Below are 22,909 nucleotides of genomic sequence, written 5' to 3' on the forward strand. Positions count from 1 at the left end.
TTCCATGCGGAATCGTTTCTAAGCAATAAGTTCTCCTGAAAGAAACTTCATATGATATTGTGTCCTTGAGTTTGACAATCAAACTTTTTCCCAAGAATAATAAGGAGTGTCGCATTGAAATAGTCAATACTACTCTTCATTTTTCATATCTTTCACTATCGTATGTTCATTATACTAAAAAATACATTGGATGTGAAAAAAAAAAACCTTTCACTACAATGCTAACAATATTCCATGAGTAAAGTAGCAGCTGCGCAAAATTTTTCTTAGCAACCGTGGGATTATGGCATTTCTCTCTCTAAAAAAAAGTTACTTTACTCTTTTGCATTAAATATTTCCTTACAGAGGGTGTTTTGCTCAAAAAAATTCGGTCAATACGAGGGGGGACCCAAAAGAAACCGGACTAATGGTGCGATGCCAATCCTAGATATAGTAGAGTGTTCTCCAGCTAGATGGCTCAAGTAGAGACACCTTCACAAACCAGCTGTGCAAGTGGCGTCAGTTTAGTTGATAACGTCTGATCGTAGTGTTGGTTTTCTCAGGCGTTGTTTCTTTCCGCCTGCGAACTCATTATGGCAGATTTAAAAGAACAAACTGTAAACTTGAAATTTTGCTTCCTGCTCTAAAAGTCAGCAACGGAATAGCTTACTAAATGCTTCAACAAGCTTTCAACAACGATGCTATGAGCAGTACACAAGTTTTCGAAGGGTTTGGGCGCTTTAAACGTGGTAGCATGTATATTGAAGATCTTGCTCGCTCTGAGCGCCCTTCAACGTCTCGAAATGATGAAAACGTTGAAAAAATCCGCCAAAAAATCAACGAGGGTCGTCATTTTACGATTGACGAAACTTTAGAAGAAACAAGAGTGAGTTGGTGCTCACGCGGGCGATCAGAAGAATGGTTCCTTCACCATGATAACGCTCCCGTACACTTAGCCTTCACTATCAACCGCTACTTGGCCTCTCAGGGGTGGCCAGTCATTTCTCGACCCCCGTATTCGCCCGACCAAGCCCCCTGTGGTCTTTTTCTGTTCCCGAAGATGAAAAAAATTCTGAAATCGAAGCGTTTTGATGATGTAGAGGCTGTAAAACCTGCTTCGCAACGGGTACTGAACATGGTCAAAGCTAAAGAGTTCCAGGGGAGCTTCTAACAGTGGGAAAAAAGAATTAACATGTGTATTTCATCTAAGGGTGAACACTTTTAAAGAGACAAAAGAAATTTTGTGAATAAACTAATATATAAATATTTTAGAACAAAAATCCGGTTACTTTTGGGTCCCCCCTCGTATGTAAGTAAACAATAAAGAAACATACCGTAAATACTATATTAAATTTCCTCTTGTGGACAAGGGCGCAGTGTCGTAACAGTCCTCACATAATACAAATATTACCACACTGGGATTGATAATAGGTTAGAAATCAGGGGTGATAGAGGAGACAAGTAAATTTTCTAAAGGCAGTGAAATTTTCGGAAACTATGAGTAAGCTCGACCCCCCCCCCCTCTCCTCATAAAAACTCTTCAAATATGTATACAAAAATCATTGAAATAATTGAAAAAACATTTAAAACAATGCTTTTTACAATTATTTTTTAGTTCTAGAATGTGTTATCACACCTCAATTTTCGGAGCTTTTATTAATTTTGGATCACAAATACCCCTGTTATGAACTAACTGTTCTGGGGTGGTTCACCTCCACAAACCAATTGCAGTGCTTCTGCTGGAATTATATGCTGAAAAACGGTAAATAGCTTCAATTAAAAGCTCCATATTTCACTCCAAGGTTTGCACTTCAAAAGCTAAAAATATTTTTTCGATGAATAACTCTCTTAAGTTTTTCATCTCTGCCGCATACATTTAGAATGATGAGTTAATAAAGGACAATGATTGAACGAGAACCTGGGTTTTACGAGGATAACAGAAATACTTGGTTTGAACAATACTAAGTCAGTGAGTGAATAACTCGCTTTCAAGCGAACCAGCTTAAAGCGAGCAATATTTTTGTGTTTTCAAATGACTCAGCATATCCTATCTCAGAAAAAAATCCTTTAACATTTTTATGTGAACCAAAAGTTAGTGAGGAGTCATAAATACTGAGAACAAATGGCCGCCGAGAACCAAGGCGGGCCCCTTGTCGGTGCGGTCAACGAGCCCCCCCCCCCCCCCATCAGCAGGGCCGATCCTAGGGTGTCGGCCGCCCGTGTGCAAAGACCTAATGTGCTGCCCCTCAAGAGTAATTAGCATATTTTGACTAATCTTTAACGTCTATATAAATTTTTCTTTAAATTTCTGTGCCAAGTTCGAATTTAGCAAAAAGGGGGAGAGGGCAGAAGAATGATCGTATAAAAAGGAAGACATTTTTTATAGTAAGAAACTCCTTAGGTACAATTTATATCTTTAAAGAAAGTAATAGATACCAAAATTTACTAGTCGTAAAAATGCATTTTATAGTAAGATAAATAAATACCTTTGTGCTGTTGTAAGGAAACGAAAAGTAACAACGTATAAAAAGCAAATTCGAAGATAACCATCTGCGAATTTGTGCTTTTTATACATTGTTACTTTTTGCATTTCATAGTCTTTCTTCGGTGACATCAGAGAAGGGACGGAAGAAGGGGAAGCGTGGGGAGAGGTAGGTGTCAGGGGTTCAAGGGAGGAGGATTGCTCCAAGAAAATGTTTGCGTATGAAAAATATTTTTAGTTAATCTTTAGTTGTGTTTGGTTGCAAGGACAAAAGAGTCAAGTATATTTAAGGTGCATGGAGAAATTTTCGAAATTGACGCCAAATATCGCAATTTTAGGAACTTTTTCGAGACTTTAGGTGAAAGTAATGTCGCTGTTCTTTCCTAAAATTCTTTCAAAATTGAAATCAATTTGAAGCTATTTTTCAAGACCGTAGCTTAGGAAGGATCAGCGTTCTTCCCGAAAAATCTCCGAAACTGAAATTTTAAACCCGCAATTTTGGTTACCTTTGTTGACGTTGCAAGAGGGAGAGAGATTCAATCGTCTCCCATCGAAAGATTTTAAAATACAAGTTTAAAACGCAAATTTAGGTCGTCTTTGGTGACGGTAGGGGATCTGGCGGCTATCCTCCGGTAATTTCTCGCCACTATTTTTTCAAAAACCCGTTTTTGGCTAGATTTGAAAACAATAGGGGAAACGTGAAAATATTCCGAACTAAAATATTTTTCGGAACTGAAATCCATTATAGGCTAATTTTGGGAAGGAAGGATTTTGGAGCTCTTAAGCGGATACAGTCGGACCTCCATATATCGAAGTAGCAAATTGTCGGAAAAAAATTCGATATATAGAAATTTCGATATATGGAAACGATCTTATTTTATCATGAAAATATCCTAAAACATTAAAATAAAAGCCAATTTTCATGTTTGAAACCCAATTTATAATTTATACGAGTATCCGATTAAATGAAAGTTAATAATTAAAAAATTAACAGAAATTACATTTTTACACCAACCATACATCTTCATATTCTTTGGCAATTCAACTTGATCGAAACATTAAGGGATTTTCGTTTTAACAATGTGATCGGGAGAAAAGTAAACAATCAATCAACTTAACTTGAATGATTTTTACTGAAGCAAAGAAGACTAGAAATGATAATCAACAAACAAAATGGATAATTTGAAACTGATTTTACAGTGTTACTGGTTACAGCTAAGATTTTTGATTAAACTTGAGGGAATTTAAGAACTTCAGAACGGAACAGCGACTTCACTACACACCCTTCAACCCCAGATTTCTTATGAGTTCCGTAATGCAACCTTTAGTGTGAACGTAATTTTCTCCTCTAACCTTTATTTTTCATGAGACAAACAGTCTAAAGTGGAAAAAAAAATCTACGAATGTCTCGAAAAAAATTTCGATATATAGAGGATTTTTTCGATATATAGAAACAATTTTTCTATATAATGAACATAGAAATTTGCTGGGATTTCGATATATAGAAAATTTCGATATGTGGAGGTTCGACTGTATTTCTAAAATCGCAATATTATATTATCTTTGGCGACGTTAACAAAACTGGGAAGCTTCTACGGATCTTTCGGATATTTTTCAACATTAATATCTGAAAAATATAACTATAGACTTTTATCCACCTCACCTAGACGATTGATGGATATGCCCTATCGCCGTAAAAAGTTACATAAGCCTAGCAGTTCTCCTCCGAAATTCTTTAGAAATATAAGTCCCAAAATCGTATTTTAAGCATTGTTTGTTAACGATGGAACTAAGAGCGGGAGGGGGTTCAGTGTGCCCTCACGAACTGTTTTTGAAACTGACAATTTCAGGCTAGTCAAGTCAAGTCAATTTCAGGCTAGTTTAAGCAGGAAGTTGTGGCTCCACGGAACCGTTTAAAATGAAATTTTCAGGTATAGTGACTGCGTTGGAGAAAAGGGGGATCCGGGGTCTATCCCCAAAAGTTCTTGAAACCGATGTCTGAAAAACGCAATTTTAGTTTGTTTTTCAATACGTTAAGTGAGAGGGGGTGGAATTAGGGGCTTCTCTAAAGACGCTAATTGAGACTGTCTTTGGTAGTAATGTTTGCGAGTGGATTTCGGAGTCCTCCACTGTAAACATTTCGAAAAATGCTAAAGCAGTTTTATATGACGTTTGATAATAGGAAGGGCTGTCGTCTGAAAACACGTTTTGGATTTTGGAGCCAACATTTTTAGGCTATGTTTGATTAAGTTAAGGTGGAAGAGGTGAATCAGAGACTTAATTGGGTCCTTCAGATCGATGGTTCAACCAGCGAAATTTTCCGAAAGTAAAGTCCTAGAAACGCAATTTTAAGCCTTCTTTAGTTTCTTCATTTTAAGCCTTCTTTAGTCGTTACCGGTTCTGTCACAAACTTTGCAACCAAATGAAGCATGTGTGTTAAGAGTAGATATTAATGGACAATGAACCAACACAATGTTCCCTACCATTCTATTTTTCTTAAACTATGCTATGCTGTTGGGAAATCGACACTTTGACAATTGAACATTTAAAAATCAGCATATTTATTCTACTTATCATAAGTTATCTTGTGAGAAATTCTTGAGGAATTTTGCTTGATTATAAGAACTATATGGTGCTGCCTGCGGCCGCCCCTTGCTTTGGCCGCCCTTGTGCGGCGCACACTCTGCACACCTGCTAGGATCGGCCCTGCCCATCAGGGGTGCCCATCCACCCAAGCTCAATGACGCTAATTCCCTCCTCCCAAATTTCTTTCAACCATCTCTCCTTTGTTTATGTTTTAGCTCTCTTTTTATTTTATTATTTTTTATTTAATTTATTTTAAACAAATATCTTTTATTTATTTATTTTTAATTATTATTATTTTTATTTTTATTTTATTTGAAAAGTTCTGTGCTACTCTAATGACATATATATGCACACACAGACACAAACTAAATAAATAAATGAAATAAAATAGGAACAGAATAAAATATAATTAAAAAAATCTTTAAAACAAATCAATAAATAAATTTAAATAAATAAAATAATCACCCCCCCTCATTTTGATGGCGCAACTTGCGTCATAATCCCCCCTCCTGTGGGCACCCCTGCCCCCCCCCCCCCCCATAAAACTTATGAAATTTATACTACTCCAATACCGAGCCGGATCCCCTCAACGGCCGGGCCGCTAGTTTCCGAATAGGCTGACATGGCCTGTCGTCGGCCCTGAAAACAAGTGATAACAGTGTCCTTGTTTTAATTTGTGGAGTCGAGAAGCATTTGAAAACTACATATTTATTGACGCCAAATTTATCACTTCTGTAATCTTTATCTTTACTAATAATAAAGCTGAAAGTCTCTCTGTCTGGATGTCTCTCTGTCTAGCTGTCTCTCTGTCTGGATGTCTAGATCTCTGTGACGCGCATAGCGCCTAGACCGTTCGGCCGATTTTCATAAAATTTGGCATAAAGTTAGTTTGTAGCATGGGGGTGTGCACCTCGAGGCTATTTTTCGAAAATTCGATTTTGTTCTTTTTTTATTCCAATTTTAAGAACATTTTCCCGAGCAAAATTATCATAAGATGGACGAGTAAATTATCAAGTTATCATAATATGCAATCGTAGCATGGGCAAGCCAATTGGCGAAAAATTCACCATACATTATTTGTAAATATACAGGCGAACCAAAAGACATTTTAATTTTCTACTACGAACAAAGCCGTGCGGGTACCACTCGTACTTACCTAAAAGGGTACTATAAAAGCGACTACGATAAAACGATAAATGTGAAAAATTTGAAGTTTAACTACCCTCAATATATATACTCAATGGTAACAACTCAATTAAGCAGTATGTTACTGCTCTGAGGCCAGGACTAACGCAAACATGCAATACGCCCGAATATGACAATGCAGTTTCGAGACTGCAGTTTCGTCTTTATATTAGAGCCATTCCATTTCAGATCAGGCAGGGTCTGTCACATGACCATCACCGATTTTTTTGAAAAAATTACAGTAGTCACAACTAAGGGACATATGAAATATCCCAAAAGGATTTTGCAAGAAAAAATTTTTTTCTTCAGTTATAGCCTATTAAAATTCTGCACAAAATCCGCCATTTTGGAAAAAACCGGCAAAACACTCCAGTTCAGATGGACATTATTTCAAAAGTATTTAACCTATTTGAATAATTCTTTTTTCTAAAAATAAATAAGGACCCATATATCCTCCAGACATCATTTTTAAAAGTTTAATTAGGTTTTTTGATAAAGAAAAAAAATCATTTTTGTCGCGAAAAAACTGCATTTTTTACCGATTTTATTATTTTTTTTCTCCATGAAAAAAAAAATTTTTTTTACTAAACGGAGATGGCAGTCTAAAGCCCTTATATGATAGTTTCATAACATATTTTATTATAATCCTTGGATGCATACAGCCTCGGAAATAAAATTTGAAATTTTGAAAATTTTCAAAAATTAGCGATTTTTGAAGTGATTTTACTCAAAAAACCCATTTTTTAAGAATCTAAAAATTGGCTCACTTGAACCCCATATAATGCTCAACAAGTGGGTAGACACCGCATCCCGTATTTTTTCCCATAAAATGTTTTATGATTTTTTGAAAGTGACCTTATCGCCCATGGCACGCATGTAAAATAAAAATTTCTAATAATTTCAGTCACTGAAAATCTGATGAAATTAATGCCTAATAGCTACAATAATGGTGCACTTTATCAGCAACAAATAAAATTTTACTGACTTTTAATAATGTAGCAGTATCAAACCGCTTCTGATGACCCAGTCAATTCGTCTTTTTGTACTTCGTTATATAAATATATTTTTCTGCTGATCAGCGCCTAATTGCTATGGGAGCTGAGATCCCATACTTCTTTATTTGTTTCATTCAAATTTTTGTATTTTTGACCGAATTCAGGCCACTTAAGCATTAAAATAAGTTCTGAAGACTATAGGGATCCTGACCTTCTTTTGTTAGAAATTGGATCCCTGGCTATAATAGCTACCTTTGGTGATCTGTTTGGTAACCTCAACTTACAACCATGTTCAATTAATTATTTCTCTCATAAAACAGTGGCCTTTTTAAATTCTTAAACTACAAGTGAGTTTTGCAGTATGAATTTAGTATACATATTCTTACGTATAAAAGTAATCATACTAGGTAGGATCCAAAAATTATGTGACAACATTCGCCAATGTCAAACCAAAGCACGAAATTAAAATTAATCGTTTTAAATGCATTGTATTGTTCTTCCCTTTGATGGTTTCCCCTGTCGCGTAATTGAGTTGAAGAGAAAGAGAATTGAAAGAGAAAAAATACGATTCGTTGCTGCATATGAAAGTAATGGCGAATGCATAGCTTTGGAGACAAAATAAAGTAATATTTATTTAAAAAAAATATATATATAGATAGAATTTTACTGTTACTGATAAAGTACATCATTATCGTAGCTATTTGTCATTAATATAATCACCAAAGGCTCTTCTATCTAAAGGCTACACACAGAGTCTTACAAAAAGACGAATTGACTAGGTCATCAACAGCGGTTTGTTACTGATATATTATTAAAAGTTAGTAAGATTTTAGTTGTTCCTGATAAAGGGCACCTTTATTGTAGTTATTAGGCATTAATATAACCAGAATTTTAGTTACTGAAATTATTAGACATTTTTATTTTACATGCATGCCATGGGCGATAAGGTCACTTTCAAAAAATCATAAAACATTTTATGGGAAAAAATACGGGATGCGGTGTCTACCCACTTGTTAAGCATTATATGGGGTTCAAGTGAGCCAATTTTTAGATTTTTAAAAAATGGGTTTTTTGAGTAAAATCACTTCAAAAATCGCCAATTTTTGAAAATTTTCAAAATTTCAAATTTTATTTCCGAGGCTGTATTTATCCAAGGATTATAATAAAATATGTTATGAAACTATCATATAAGGGCTTTAGACTGCCATCTCCGTTTAGTAAAAAAAACTTTTTTTTCATGGAGAAAAAAAATCATAAAGTCGGTAAAAATGCAGTTTTTTCGCGACAAAAATGATTTTTTTTCTTTATCAAAAAACCTAACTAAACTTTCAAAAACGATGTCTATAGGATATATGGGTCCTTATTTATTTTTAGAAAAAGGAATTATTCAAATAGGTTAAATACTTTTGAAATAATGTCCATTTGAAATGGAGTGTTTTGCCGTTTTTTTTCCAAAATGGCGGATTTTGTGCAGAATTTTAATAGGCTGTAACTGAAGAAAAAAAATTTTTCTTGCAAAATCCTTTTGGGATATTTCATATGTCCCTTAGTTGTAACTACTGTATTTTTTTCAAAAAAATCGGTGATGGTCATATGACACTTTTCATACCTGCCTGCCTGATTTGAAATGGAATGACTCATTATGGACACATCAAGCCTGGAATAGTCAATAGCTGAAGCAGATGTTCGATCCCTGACCACTGAGATTACCAACAAACTGATTATTTTTGAATAAAAAAAAAACGACTTCAAAAAACTAAGACGAACTAAAAAGTGAAAAATAATTCGTCTCTTACATACGATTTCCTACCCAAACCTTTACACCAAATTTATTTTACAATTCCAGTACAAAAATCAACTAAACTAAACACCGAATTATAAAATAAGCACTTATAATTACTATACGATGAATTATTTTAATACCTAACTAAATATATACGGTCTCTAAATTTTAATAACCTTTTGAAGTCGACGCCTCCTATAAACTACTATCTAACGTAACCGAATAGGTTTAGCTTTGAAAACTAATTTCGCGTTTAGTTAAATTAGTGTTTAACTCAAATTTCGGTGGGTTGTCAGTTACGTTAAGTTACGTTAAGTAACTGACCGCACGACGAAACCATAACCTCCTTTTTTGAAGTCGGTTAAAAACTAAAATGAATTTAGCACAACAGCCAGGACCATAACCAGAAAATAATTTCGGGGAGAGTTTAAAAACTTTCATGCGGAGCTTACGAACTATTAAGAAAGTTGTGCTAATGTTCAAGTCGTCAGGTTGTCTTTTATGAAAGCGTTTTATGCAATTAATATACACATGAAAGAAATTGGAGTTTTGCAACCATATTTTTTGGAAATTTTTAAATATAAACGAGCATTTGAATGTCAAACCGAACTTCGAAGGGGCGGGGAGTTGAGCCCTACCCCACCCCCCCTTCGAAGTATACGGCCCAGACAACAGCGAGAGTGCACAAGCAATGGTGCGGTTCAACTCATAAATGGAAGATAGAAGCTTAGGTATTAAGCATAAAGTATCTGTCTTTTGAGTCAGCTCGGTTATGCCATCCAGGGACTTCAGTTTCGTCCTTGTCATAGCTGATAACAATCATTCATTGTCTCATGTTCAGTTTCACACCATATACAATGGACACCTGTGATCTCACGGTGCGAAATAAATTGCACTAGGAATGTATATTCAGTAAATTACTGCCCATTAGCAAGGGCTAAAGCAGAAATATATGCAATTCACCGCCAGTTCAGTCATTTCCGTGGAAAACCGGGGGTTTTCAATCTCCAGCTCAGTCACTTTTCTATGCCGGGCTGATGAGTGCTAATAAGCACGAAACTGCAGTCCTCGGCTGGAAATGACTGAGCTGGCGGTGAATTTCATGTACTAGGAATGTAATTTGACACAAGAATGCCAGAGACAAATTGACACTAAAGAGATCTCTAAGATACATATTACTAAGAAGGCACACATATGAAAAAATTTAAGGTGGGGTTCAGAAGTTTCCCCATGGTTTTGCAGGATATTTTCCCCATGGAAACCGATTTTAATACAGATTAGAGTTTTAAAATTTTGACATTTTTAATAACTTATTCATTAATGGCTGGAGATGAAATGTTTTTAAATTTTTGCAACGGAAAAAAGAACTAAAAGCAAGGAAGTTCTAATTTCTAAGGGGTGTAGGGGCTTGAGCTCTCACTGCCCCCCCCCCCTTTCATATGGGCGCCCATGTCTTGCGACATATTCGCTGAAGATTTTCGGCATCTACAAAATCCACCAACTGACCACGTGGCTCAGAACCTACGACCAATGCCTAACCACTATGCCATCCAGCCAACTGCGTAAACAGTTATAAAATTTTCCATTTCGCGTCGTGTATTCGTATATACGTAGATTGCTACGTGAGAAACAATAACGCATCGAGAAAAAAAATGTCCAAAACAAAATTTTGTACTTTCTTTGAAATAAATACGTCATTATTGTTTACCGAATAAGCGACATGCGTCCGAATATTAAATACGGCTAGGATGTGTTAGTTGTTCCATGATATATCTGTCCCAATATTAACTACGACTGGTATACATGTGTCCCAATAATAACTACGACTGGGATGCATGCGACCGAATTTAAAAAACGGCTACTATGTGTAAGTTGTTCCAGGATATATCTGTCCCAATATCAACTACGACTGGTATACATATGTCCCAATATTTCCTACGACTGGGATACATGTGTCCCAATCAGGGGCGGCTCCGGGGCCGTGCAGTCGGTGCGACCGCAAATGGCCCCGCGGCCAGGGAGTCCCGCGTTGACTTGAGTTTAAAAACATTATTCCCGATTTTTTACATGCTTTTAGAACAAGTTTGATCAAGTTGAAAATCTGTTGATCGCGAGGCCCCATTATAAATGCAAAACAAGGACGAACAGTGTCCGTCGAGAACCAGCAGGTCCCTTTCCTTTATGCACTAATAATGCTCCAATGCTCCCCCCCCCCCCAAGGATCAGGTCTCAAGTTTCTGACTATAAGCTGACACGGCTTCTCGTTGGCCCAGAAGATTAATTCCACATGTTGTTTTCGAAGGAGGTAAAGTAGGGGGGGGGGGGAGTTTTCTTTTGCCTTGAAATTGGACAGTTAAATGTTTTCTAAAACAGAGATTCTCAAACTCTACTCCAGATGCAAAAAATGCGACGGTAGCTCAGAGATATTTTACGTGACCGCGTTAAAAATAATTCCTTATTAAGTTACAGTAATATTTTATATTATATAACTAATATATCTAAATTAGTTAATTTTGTGATTAATTTTTATAATTTCCTGTTTTTTTCACTCAAAGATTTATTTACTTACGTATTAATAATTACAATCATTAGGGGATAGTCGGGAAGAATTGGACTGCGGGAAAAGTGGGACAGCTGCCTTTATAAGCCGAAATAAAGCGTGACAAACTATTTTTATCTTGTGCAGTAGATGTTGCATATGCAGAGCATAGTCGAGCGAGAGTCTAAAGCTGCTACAACAACAACTACCGGACTAGCTAGAAATTTATTTTTTCATTTTACTTCGACTTACTAATAAAGCTGTAATATTCCTCCTGACTCCCCATCCCCCTACCGCACTTGTCTCTAAATTAACGTATTGTTGTTAGCAGGCTTGGATTTACCTATAAGCAAAGCAAGTTTTTGCTTAGATGCCCAGCTTTGTTCAGGGGCTCCAACTTCCGAAAAACTACGCGATTCGTTCCCAAAAAATTGAAAGTTTGAAAAAAAAAAAAAACCTTTAATCTTCAAGTGCTCGAAAATCTTGAATATTTGCAATATGTAGTTACAAATCTTGAATTTTCAAATTTCTAACGAATGGAGAGGGGAGAGCAAACTGTGCCAAATTCAGCTTCTTGCTACTTGCGGCATCAAAAATGTATAATCATGGTTCTCACATTTCTGTAACATATAGCTTGAGATATTTTTTTGTGATTTACATGTTATATATCTTAACTAGTGGAACCCACACGGCTTTGCAAGTTGTTGAAAATTAAAAGGTCTTTCGGTTCGCCTGGATATTTACAAATAATGTATGATGAATTTCTCTCCAATTGGCTTGCCTCTATCACGGTTACACTTTATGATAACTTGGTAATTTACTCGTCCATCTTATGATAATTTTGCTCAAAAAATGTTCTTAAAATTGGAATAGAAAAGGAACAAAATCGAATTTTCGAAAAATCGCTTCGAGGTGCACATCCCCATACTACAAACTAATTCTGTGCTAAATTTCATGAAAATCGGCCGAACGGTCTAGGCGCTATGCATGTCACAGAGATCCTGACAGGCAGAGATCCGGACAGAGACTTTCAGCTTTATTATTAGTAACTAGTGGTACCCGCACGACTTCGCCCGTAATAGAAAAATTAAAACGTCTTTTGGTTCGCCTGTATTTACAAATAATGTATGGTGAATTTTCTCGCCAATTGGCTTGTGCCCATGTTACGGTTCCACGTTATGATAATTTCGTAATTTACTCTTCCATCTTATGATATTTTTGTTCTTAAAATTGAAATAGAAAAAGAACCACATCGAATTTTCGAAAAATCGGTTCGAGGTGCACACCCCCATGCTACAAACTAACCCTGTGCCAAATTTCATGAACGGTCTAGGCGCTATGCGCGTCACAGAGATCCAAACATCCATACAGAGAGACTTTCAGGTTTGTTATTTAAAAACAAAAGAAAAGAAGAAAGATAAAGAAGTAAAGAAAAGAAAGATAAAGAAAGAAAATTTTCAGAACAAATTATTTCCCATTTTATTAAATTTCTGTGAAAAATGGGCTTAAAATTGGAATAGAAAAAGAACAAAATCGAATTTTCGAAAAATCGCTTCGAGGTGCACACCCCCATGCTAGAAACTAACTTTGTGCCAAATTTCATGAAAATTGGCCGAACGGTCTAGGCGCTATGCGCGTCACAGACATCCGGACATCCAGACATTGAGCTTTATTATTAGTAAAGAAGATAAAGAAGGTAAAGATTATTTAATTCCAAATTCAGTATTTTGGAAGTTCTTCTGTTTTTGCTTGCTTTCGTCTTACTTCTACTGCATACTGTTAATATGTTTAGCACAAGAAAAAAATATTGCTCTACCTCTATTCTTTTCCTTTTCCAAACAACTACTATTCGAAAAGATATTGTTGTAAGAAGAAAGCTACTGTATTTAAAAGAAAAAAAAACAAAACAGAAATTTCTTACAAATTACAAGTTAAGAAAAAATCGGTTAAACGATACAATCAAGCATTAAAATCAGGCCTGGATTTACGTACAAGCTAAGCAAGTTATAGCTTGGGGCCCCCACTTTGTTAGGGGCCCCCAACTCCCGGAAATTAGCATGATTTGTTCCAAAAAAAAAATACTTGAAAAAATAAATTTCATTTTCTATTGCTTGAAAACCTTGAAAATTTGGAAAAAAGTGTGGCTACGAACCACAAATGGGAGTGGGTAAGGAGAAGGAATGCCAATATTATGTCAAATTCAGCTACTTCCTATATCCTGCACAAAAAAAAAAAAAAAAAAAAAAAAAAAAAAAAAAAATTAAGTTCTCACGTTTTTGAAACATATTACAAATTTTTGTGACTCACATGTTTCATATCTTGCTATTTATATAGTTCCGAATACAGTATTTTGATTTTTTTTTTTTTTTTTTTTTTTTGTTATTGCTTGTTTGTATCTTACTTCTGCATTGTCAATCTGTTTCGCACAGGAAAAAAAAAAAAACACTACCTCTATTCCTTATTGTTCTCTGCCCCACTTGCAACTGAAGAAAAGTTGTTGTCATGAGAAATCTATATTTTCTTTTTCCTTTTACATTTTAAATTACTGGTTCTTACAAAGTTAGAACATTACAGTAAAAATGCACAATCAAGTACTAAAATATCAGAAACTGGAAAGTACAAATGAAGTGCGTTAAGTAATTTTAATTGTTCTAGAGTCCTTGAAAATAATTCGATTTGTTTTTGAAAATCCTAAGCAAAGTGGGCTCCAATTTTATTTCTTATCAAGTGAATCATGAATTGTTCAAATGGGCAGTATGTTACTTTATTGTTACCTATTTTCTTAATCTGTACTCCATTTCTTTTAAAGTATTTTTTACTATTGAGCATTTTATATTTAATTCATTGTTGCATTTGTCAGTGGGTTGAAGGGGTGATTAAAAACTAATTAAACCGAAAGCCAATGTGAGCACTTAACAATGCATTGTCTTTTCTCCTCCCGCGCTCTTTCTGTCAACTGCTGTCATTGATTTGTCGATTCAAAAACAATTTTTACTGTGTATTATCTTAATTTGCGAAAGAGTATATAATTTTTAAAAAGTTTGTTTGCCTATTTATGTCTTGATACTTTTGTAGTTCCAACTACATCTTATACGTCTTCAAAATTCAGAATTTTATATCTACTTTTCAAAATTTCCCCGGACCCCCTACAACTGGGGATATTCTATACTTTATTTAAGTGGGGGGGGGTCCTGAGTCACTCTCTTGATACCATTCCCCCTCTTAGAAGATCAGTACAAAAAGGATATCAGGGGGGACACATTAAAAAACGACCAAAAAAGTAAAAAGTATTGCTATATGTATCAGAGGACAGAGACAAATATTGTAAAAAGAACAAAATGTATAAAAAAGCTTCCTAAACCACCGAGAGAAAAGTTGTTCAAACTACAGAAGGGGCTCCCATACCTGAAATAGCTTAGGGCCCCGTTAACTTCTAATCCGGCCTGATTAAAATGTAGAAACTGGAAAGCGCAAATGAAATGCTCTAAATAAATTTAATTGTTCTAGAGTCCTTTGAAATAATTAAATAAGTCTTTGAGTCTACTTAAAAAGGCTTCAGTTTCATTTCTTATCTAGTGTAAACTGTAAATTGTTTGAATGACAAGGATATTACTCTTTCGTTACCTATCTTCTAAATCTCCTCAACGTTTCTTTTAAAAGTTTAATGCATTTTTACTAGTGATCATTTTGTTCGTCTTTGGGTTTGGGAGATGATCAAATATCAACTTTACCAAAAGCCAATGTGACCAAGTGACGATGCGCTGTCTTTTCTCTTCTCTGTCGATCAATGTCTACGATTTGTCGACCCGAAAACAAATTCTTGCGTTGCATTTTCTTGATTTGCAAAACAGTGTAAAACTTTTAAAAGTTTTGGTTTGCCTATTTTTTCCTCAAATTTTATAGTTTGAATTATGCTTTGTAATGTCTCGAAACGCAAAATTTTACATCTATTTTTTAGAAATTTCCCCGAGGGGGGGGGGGAATCCCCGGACCCCTTCAAACTAAGGATATTCTATTTAGTAGTTAAGATGGTTCTTGAATCACTATCCTGATACTCCCCTCCTTTCAAGGTCAAAGATAAAATGTATACATGTGGGAATTATATCGAGAGAATTTTTTTTTTGTTAATTTTAATTAGGTTTAAATTAGGATTAAATTACATCAATATACATTCGCTTGATTTTAAAATTAACAGGGATGAAATACCAGGTGGAAGGCATGACCGAAACTGAGGTGTTGAAATCTTTAAGAGGCTCTTTCTAGGGATTCTTTCTTACTTTTTTGAGAATGAATTATATTCAGGAGCTATTGTGCATTAGAGAAAGGCGTATCACGGATAGGTACCCTTGCCCCAATATTTTCTGAAAGTTAAGTCTTAAAATATAGAACATACTTTGTAATATTAGTAGGGCCTGTAATTTTCGAAGATTAAAGCTCCATAAACTCAATTTTAAGCAATTTTCAATGTCGTTAAGTATTTGGGGGCTTTACTTGAAAATTTTGCGAAATTGAAAATCTGGAAACGAAATTTCCGATGTTCCATTAGTCTCATGTTGTGAGAAATTGATAATAAAATTATCTGGAATGGTTTTGTTTATTCACTACTTTGTGTTATGTATGATTTTCGACACTCTATTAACTACTAACTACAAATATCTATACACCCTAATGGCAAGGGTCCGACCTAAATATTGGTCTATGAAAGGGTCCGCTGGCTATAAAGTTTGGGAAGCCCTGGTATAGAGCAAATAATGAGAAAAACTTCGTGTCACTAATTTTCTTAGCGGTTTATTGCTATTTCAAAGTAAAAATATAATGAATGATAATATAGTAAAATGATCAGTGATAAATTCGTTCCTATAAAAATAAAGTTAAAAAGTGGCTTAATATCTGAAAAATTGCTACATTTTCTTACAATATTAATAATTTTTAGGAAGTAAATGGACAAAAGGGTTAGTAAGAGATTTCAACAGTATTTTTACTTGCAAAGTTATTTAAAATGTCATCAAAATTCAGGTTTTCCATCGAAATTCGTTTCCTCTAATTTTACCAAGGATCGCCTTTAAAGTCGTTTTGAGACAACAAATTAAAAAAATTTCCGTAAGTGGGCCATGAGTTTTTCCTCCGCTAACATCAAAAAAGATTTTCTAAAACTGCGTTTTTAGAACTACAATTTCAAATAGTTCCGGGAAAGAGCCTCCAAACTCCCTCTCTCTAATATAATCAGACAACAACAACTTTTGTCGACTGTCAATTTTGAAAAATGAATTGTGGAGTTACATGCCAACCTTTTCTTTTTCTAACATTACCAAAGTTCTTCTAAAATGCATTTTTAAGGCTTCAAAATAGAAAATTTCTGGATTGAGAAACCCCCGATCGTCCTTTTCCTCAATAAATACTTAAGATTTAGTAATGACTAGTGACTCCCTCTTAAACCATAAGCTGAATTCTCCTCCTCCTCTCTCTCTCTCTCTATATATATATATATATTATATATACACATATTTCCATATTTTAAACTAGTATGTTGTGGCCATCACGAAACTTTCTTCTACATTTTTCTTTTTTTTTTCTGATCCCTCACCATGCTTGACGAGGAAGCAATATTCCCAACAAAAACAAAATTACACATGCAAAAACTTGACGACCATCCCAATGTCTGAATTATTACAAAAGCAAAGCAAAGAGCGAAAATTGAAAGTTATTTTAAAAGCCTTGCTTGAATTAATTACAAATATTTTACTTGTTAACAAACATAAGATGGCAACAGTTAAAAATTTTAAATCATCTATATATATAATTCTCTTACGTGCCGGCAAATGAAGGGGTGAATTTCTAAACCTCTGCTGGCAACACTTCGCCGATAAATCATGTAAACAAACTTCTACGTTGTTTTGAAATCTTGAATCACAGAATACTCAACGAACTTTTTTTCTTTTTGAGATGAGTTTGAGTCGGGCTGTGGCCTATTTCAACCTTAATCAGCAAAGAAAAGCTCAAAGAAGGCAGGAAACCGTTCTTGAATCCAATTTAAGACGAGCCATTTCCAGAGTTGTATTCTCTGATTCGCTGCCGATAATTTTTAGCGGCTGGGGAATTTTCAGTCAGCAGTTCCTTCAACAGATCAGGTGCGTCACACAATGCCGGTAACCGCACCTTTCCGTCATGGCAACATTTAGTATATTTATTTGCAGTATTACGCTCTTTCTGCCAATAAAGAGCACCACAAAATTCGCATTCTTCACACATTGCTCCACAATCATGTTCATCGGCAATGTTGTTTTGAACGCGTAGGCGCTTTGAGCGTCGTCTATTCTCTGCTTCAGTACGACAGTTCAGTTCAAAATGAATAACCGAGAAAGAATCTATATATATAATTCTCTTACGTGCCGGCAAATGAAGGGGTGAATTTCTAAACCTCTGTTGGCAACACTTCGCCGATAAATCATGTAAACAAACTTCTACGTTGTTTTGAAATCTTGAATCACAGAATACTCAACGAACTTTTTTTCTTTTTGAGATGAGTTTGAGTCGGGCTGTGGCCTATTTCAACCTTAATCAGCAAAGAAAAGCTCAAAGAAGGCAGGAAACCGTTCTTGAATCCAATTTAAGACGAGCCATTTCCAGAGTTGTATTCTCTGATTCGCTGCCGATAATTTTTAGCGGCTGGGGAATTTTCAGTCAGCAGTTCCTTCAACAGATCAGGTGCGTCACACAATGCCGGTAACCGCACCTTTCCGTCATGGCAACATTTAGTATATTTATTTGCAGTATTACGCTCTTTCTGCCAATAAAGAGCACCACAAAATTCGCATTCTTCACACATTGCTCCACAATCATGTTCATCGGCAATGTTGTTTTGAACGCGTAGGCGCTTTGAGCGTCGTCTATTCTCTGCTTCAGTACGACAGTTCAGTTCAAAATGAATAACCGAGAAAGAATCTATATATATAATTCTCTTACGTGCCGGCAAATGAAGGGGTGAATTTCTAAACCTCTGTTGGCAACACTTCGCCGATAAATCATGTAAACAAACTTCTACGTTGTTTTGAAATCTTGAATCACAGAATACTCAACGAACTTTTTTTCTTTTTGAGATGAGTTTGAGTCGGGCTGTGGCCTATTTCAACCTTAATCAGCAAAGAAAAGCTCAAAGAAGGCAGGAAACCGTTCTTGAATCCAATTTAAGACGAGCCATTTCCAGAGTTGTATTCTCTGATTCGCTGCCGATAATTTTTAGCGGCTGGGGAATTTTCAGTCAGCAGTTCCTTCAACAGATCAGGTGCGTCACACAATGCCGGTAACCGCACCTTTCCGTCATGGCAACATTTAGTATATTTATTTGCAGTATTACGCTCTTTCTGCCAATAAAGAGCACCACAAAATTCGCATTCTTCACACATTGCTCCACAATCATGTTCATCGGCAATGTTGTTTTGAACGCGTAGGCGCTTTGAGCGTCGTCTATTCTCTGCTTCAGTACGACAGTTCAGTTCAAAATGAATAACCGAGAAAGAATTTACTTTATTCCTTTTATTCTCAGCTGAAAGGTTTCGCCAAATTTGTTTAGGGTTATAGTAGTTTTAGTATTGTGCAAGCAAAGTAGCCTTGGCGAGTTTTCGCGTTTTTAGTTAAACCATTTTTTGTTCGTGACGTGGCAAGGATTCAGAATAACAACAAGAAGGACAAACGTTTGAGAAAATATGTTTGGTGCTCTCTGAGCCTGTTTTTAGTCATGGCCAGCTCTATGTGGCATTATCAAGAACAAGATCTTTTGAAGCAGTGTCAGTTGTGGCTCCCAAACGGGACATTTTTAATTGTGTATATGAGGAAGTTTTCTCAGATTAGAATATATAAGAGTGTAAATATGTAAATATATAAGAGTGTAAATAATGTAAATACATCCCTCGGGGGAGCCTGTAACCCCTAGAGGGCGCGTCCCCAGGTGGCGGATAGGGGAATGCCTTCATTGGTTTTCCAATGGGTGGTAGAAGGGAAATAAAATACCTTCCGCGGACCAACAGGTAGAAGTGCAATCTCTCCAAAGCAATGACAGACACTTTTGTATCTATAATGGTAAAGTTGTGCACATTGCCAAGGCAGTCATCTTACATACAGCAAAGTTAAACTGTCGAAAATCTGGCTAAAGCAGACAAATTAACATTATGAACGTAATTTTCATATTGGTTAAATGGATGGTGACCTAAATGCAATTACCAACTTTAATTTTTACGGAAAATTTTAGCTAGGCTAATGTATTGGCATACAGCGAGCGAGCGAAGCGAGCATGGATCGCGAAGCGATCCACAGGGAACTGCGTAAGCAGTTCCGGGGGTTGGCGAGCGATAGCGAGCAGGGGGCGATAGCCCCCTAGTTGAAATAATATTTCCGATCATTTCCATACAATTAAAATCACGAGAAATACGCAGACGACAATCTATTACGATTTATCTTTCTTATTGTTGCATTAATAAAGCTATTTTTATTCACAGAAAAAAAAGCCCCCCATGGAGCAATTGGCGCCAAAATTGAACCAACGCCTGTTTACATATGAATTGACATTTATTCCAAATTTCATCCAGAAAGTAGCATTACTTCTTGAGATACGGAACTCACAATCAAAAAAAAAAAAAAAAATAACGTTCGATTGCGCCACCCCCCTTTTCAGCTATTGACACCAAAATAGAGTCAGCACTTATACCCTCTAGGGGCTACTTGTTGATAATTTTTTCTTTGATTCCGTTCATTATTTCTTGAGATACAGCAGTCACAATTGGCGACAAAAGACGTTCTATAGCTCAACCCCGTTTGAGCTATTAACACCAAAATTGAATCAGCACCTGTTCCTGTTAATGGCAACATATGGACCAAATTTTGTTTGATTCCGCCAGTTACTTCCTGAGGAATAGCAAGCACGCGTAACTCAAAAAACGTCCCATTGCTCCACCCCCCTTGGAGGAATTCGCGCCAAAAACCAATGGGCACAAGTTCACATAGAGGCACATATGTGTACCAAATTTCGTTCGATTTCATGCGGTAGTTTTTGCTGTAGAGCGGCCACAAAAAACTGGTCACACACAGACGTGACACACACACGGACACACACGCACGTACATACACACATACACACACACGTCATACATACGTCACATACATACATACACACATACATACATACGTCATGCTATGGTACTCCCGCAGAGTAATGAAATTTGGGTTTTTACCCTCTTCATCCAGCGGGAACTTCACCAGCATTACTTCGGCCAGACGGTTCATTTTCTTGACCCAAGGGGCCCAGGCGTTGGCGTCCAAAATCAGGGGGATATTTCGATAATTGGGAATCTGGCGATCTTTCTTTATTGGCGTCAATTTTTGGCTCCAGCGCCTGCGCGAGAGGTATTTTTCTTTGCAAACCAAAACAAAGATATCGGAAACATCTATTCACATAGGGTTACCATAAGTTAGCAGGGTTACCAAAATAAAATTATTTGCACCAAAATGAGACGACCGCGCCAGATTCCCAATTATCGAAATATCCCCAAAATCAGTCTCTTTTCATTCATTAAGGAGCATAGGTTCAGAAGGTAGTGGTCAGCTTCATCAGAAAGCCCTTTAAGTTGGCAGTAGGCATGTAAATGCCAATCGGTAAATTTGCAAATCTCGCTGGTCAACAGCGTCACCCCCAGGAGGTGGATCAGAAGTCTCCTGATGCAGCGCACTCGGCGCGGCAGTTTCTGTTTCCTGCATAGCAATACTTCTTGCTTGCGAAATTTTTAAGCGTTGAAAAATAGCTCAAAAAATCAAACGAAATCTGGAAAAAACTCCAGTTGTGTAAAACAAAATGATGTTAACAAGTTACATCATTTGAAATGATACTTTTCGGCTCTTATAAGCAGACCATTGCAGTAAAATAAGACAAATGAAAATCGTTGTTCCACAATCAATCACAACGAAATGGCGAAATGTGTATGTGTATAACCTGTATGGAAATGCCACGGAAATATAAGTTCGTTGCTTGAGGCACCTGGGGCCCTGCCCCTTATCCTCTGGTGTGGTATGTTGATAGTTCCCCGGTTGGGGCCATGGCTTTATTTTGGCGCAGAAGATGGTTGCGTGGATGTACGAGAGATGTGGCTTCCTCTAACGGAAGTACCATAATGGTTAGCCGAAGGCTCTTCAAAGTAAATTTCAACTAAAGTTCTTCTTTATTTAAATAAGTTTAAGTATTATTTTTTTTCGCTTCCTACATATTTTTTTAAAGTTTTATACTTTTTTTTCCCCGTGGGGGATTTCTAGGCTATTTGAATGAATAAAAATAAAATAAAATTAAGACAATGATAAAATGTTGATAAGAAATTTAAAAAGAAAATAGTGAAATGAAAATAGATAGGAGCATGCTCCCAGCCAGAGTGTAGCACAATAACTAGAGTCGAAACGAGGTATGAACCCGATAAGGGATTCACTCACCCCGTTTCGAAATTGAAACTAAGCTAGCAGAGCGCGAGGCCTGCGAGAATTTGCCGGATCCAATGGATCGTAATTTGGAAGGATGTTAAGTAGTGGATTGCCAACACGGGGGATGTTGTAGTGAAATCTCTTGGCGAGCTTTTTGCAAAAGTTGTGGAGCGTCGGGATGCCAACCTCTTCCACCAGCTTGTCCGTACGGACGTACCAGGGAGGGTCGCACGCCGCTCGAACCATCACTCTCTGCAAGTTCTCAACTCTGTTAAAGTTAGAGATTGCAGAAGTCGCCCATATGGGCGACTTATTGGGCATTATTATTAGCATAAGCGATTAGGCAGGACTTATAAATGAGCAGTTTATTATCCGTTGATAAAACGCTTTTTTTGTGCAGGAGACAATTTAGTGGTTTTTTGGAAGTGAGGTACTTCTTGCGTACCTCTTCAATGTGAGGTCGCCAGGTTAAATTACGGTCGAACGTTATGCCTAAATATTTCGCCCGCTGAGACCAATGTATGGAAATGATCGGAAATATTATCTCAATGATTTAAAATTTTTAACTGTTGCCATCTTATGTTTGTTAACAAATAAAATATTTGTAATTAATTCAAGCAAGGCTTTTAAAATAATTTTCAGTTTTTGCATGTGTAATTTTGTTTTTGTTGGGAATATTGCTTCCTCGTCAAGCATAGGGAAGGATCAGAAAAAAAAAGAAAAATATAGAAGAAAGTTTCGTGATGGCCACAACATGCTAGTTCTTTTTTGTTAGCGGAACCATATTAAAATGTAAAAAGGTAAAAAAAAAAAAAAAAAAAAAAGCAGATAATAAAATATGATAACTAGTTATTACTATCTTGTTTAAACACAAGACTCCTTATTTGATGCAGTTTCGTTCCCCC

The 22,909-nt window shown here is 36.2% G+C and overlaps 1 protein-coding gene across 1 annotated transcript in view; it reads right to left on the bottom strand.

Annotated features, from left to right (window-relative positions):
• Positions 1-22,909, bottom strand: part of LOC129222505 (trichohyalin-like) — a 167,371-nt gene that overhangs the window by 125,402 nt on the left and 19,060 nt on the right. The gene's annotated exons all lie outside the window — the stretch shown is intronic.

Source organism: Uloborus diversus, chromosome 5, assembly GCF_026930045.1.
Source record: "Uloborus diversus isolate 005 chromosome 5, Udiv.v.3.1, whole genome shotgun sequence".
In the NCBI taxonomy this organism is placed as follows: Eukaryota; Metazoa; Arthropoda; class Arachnida; order Araneae; family Uloboridae; genus Uloborus; species Uloborus diversus.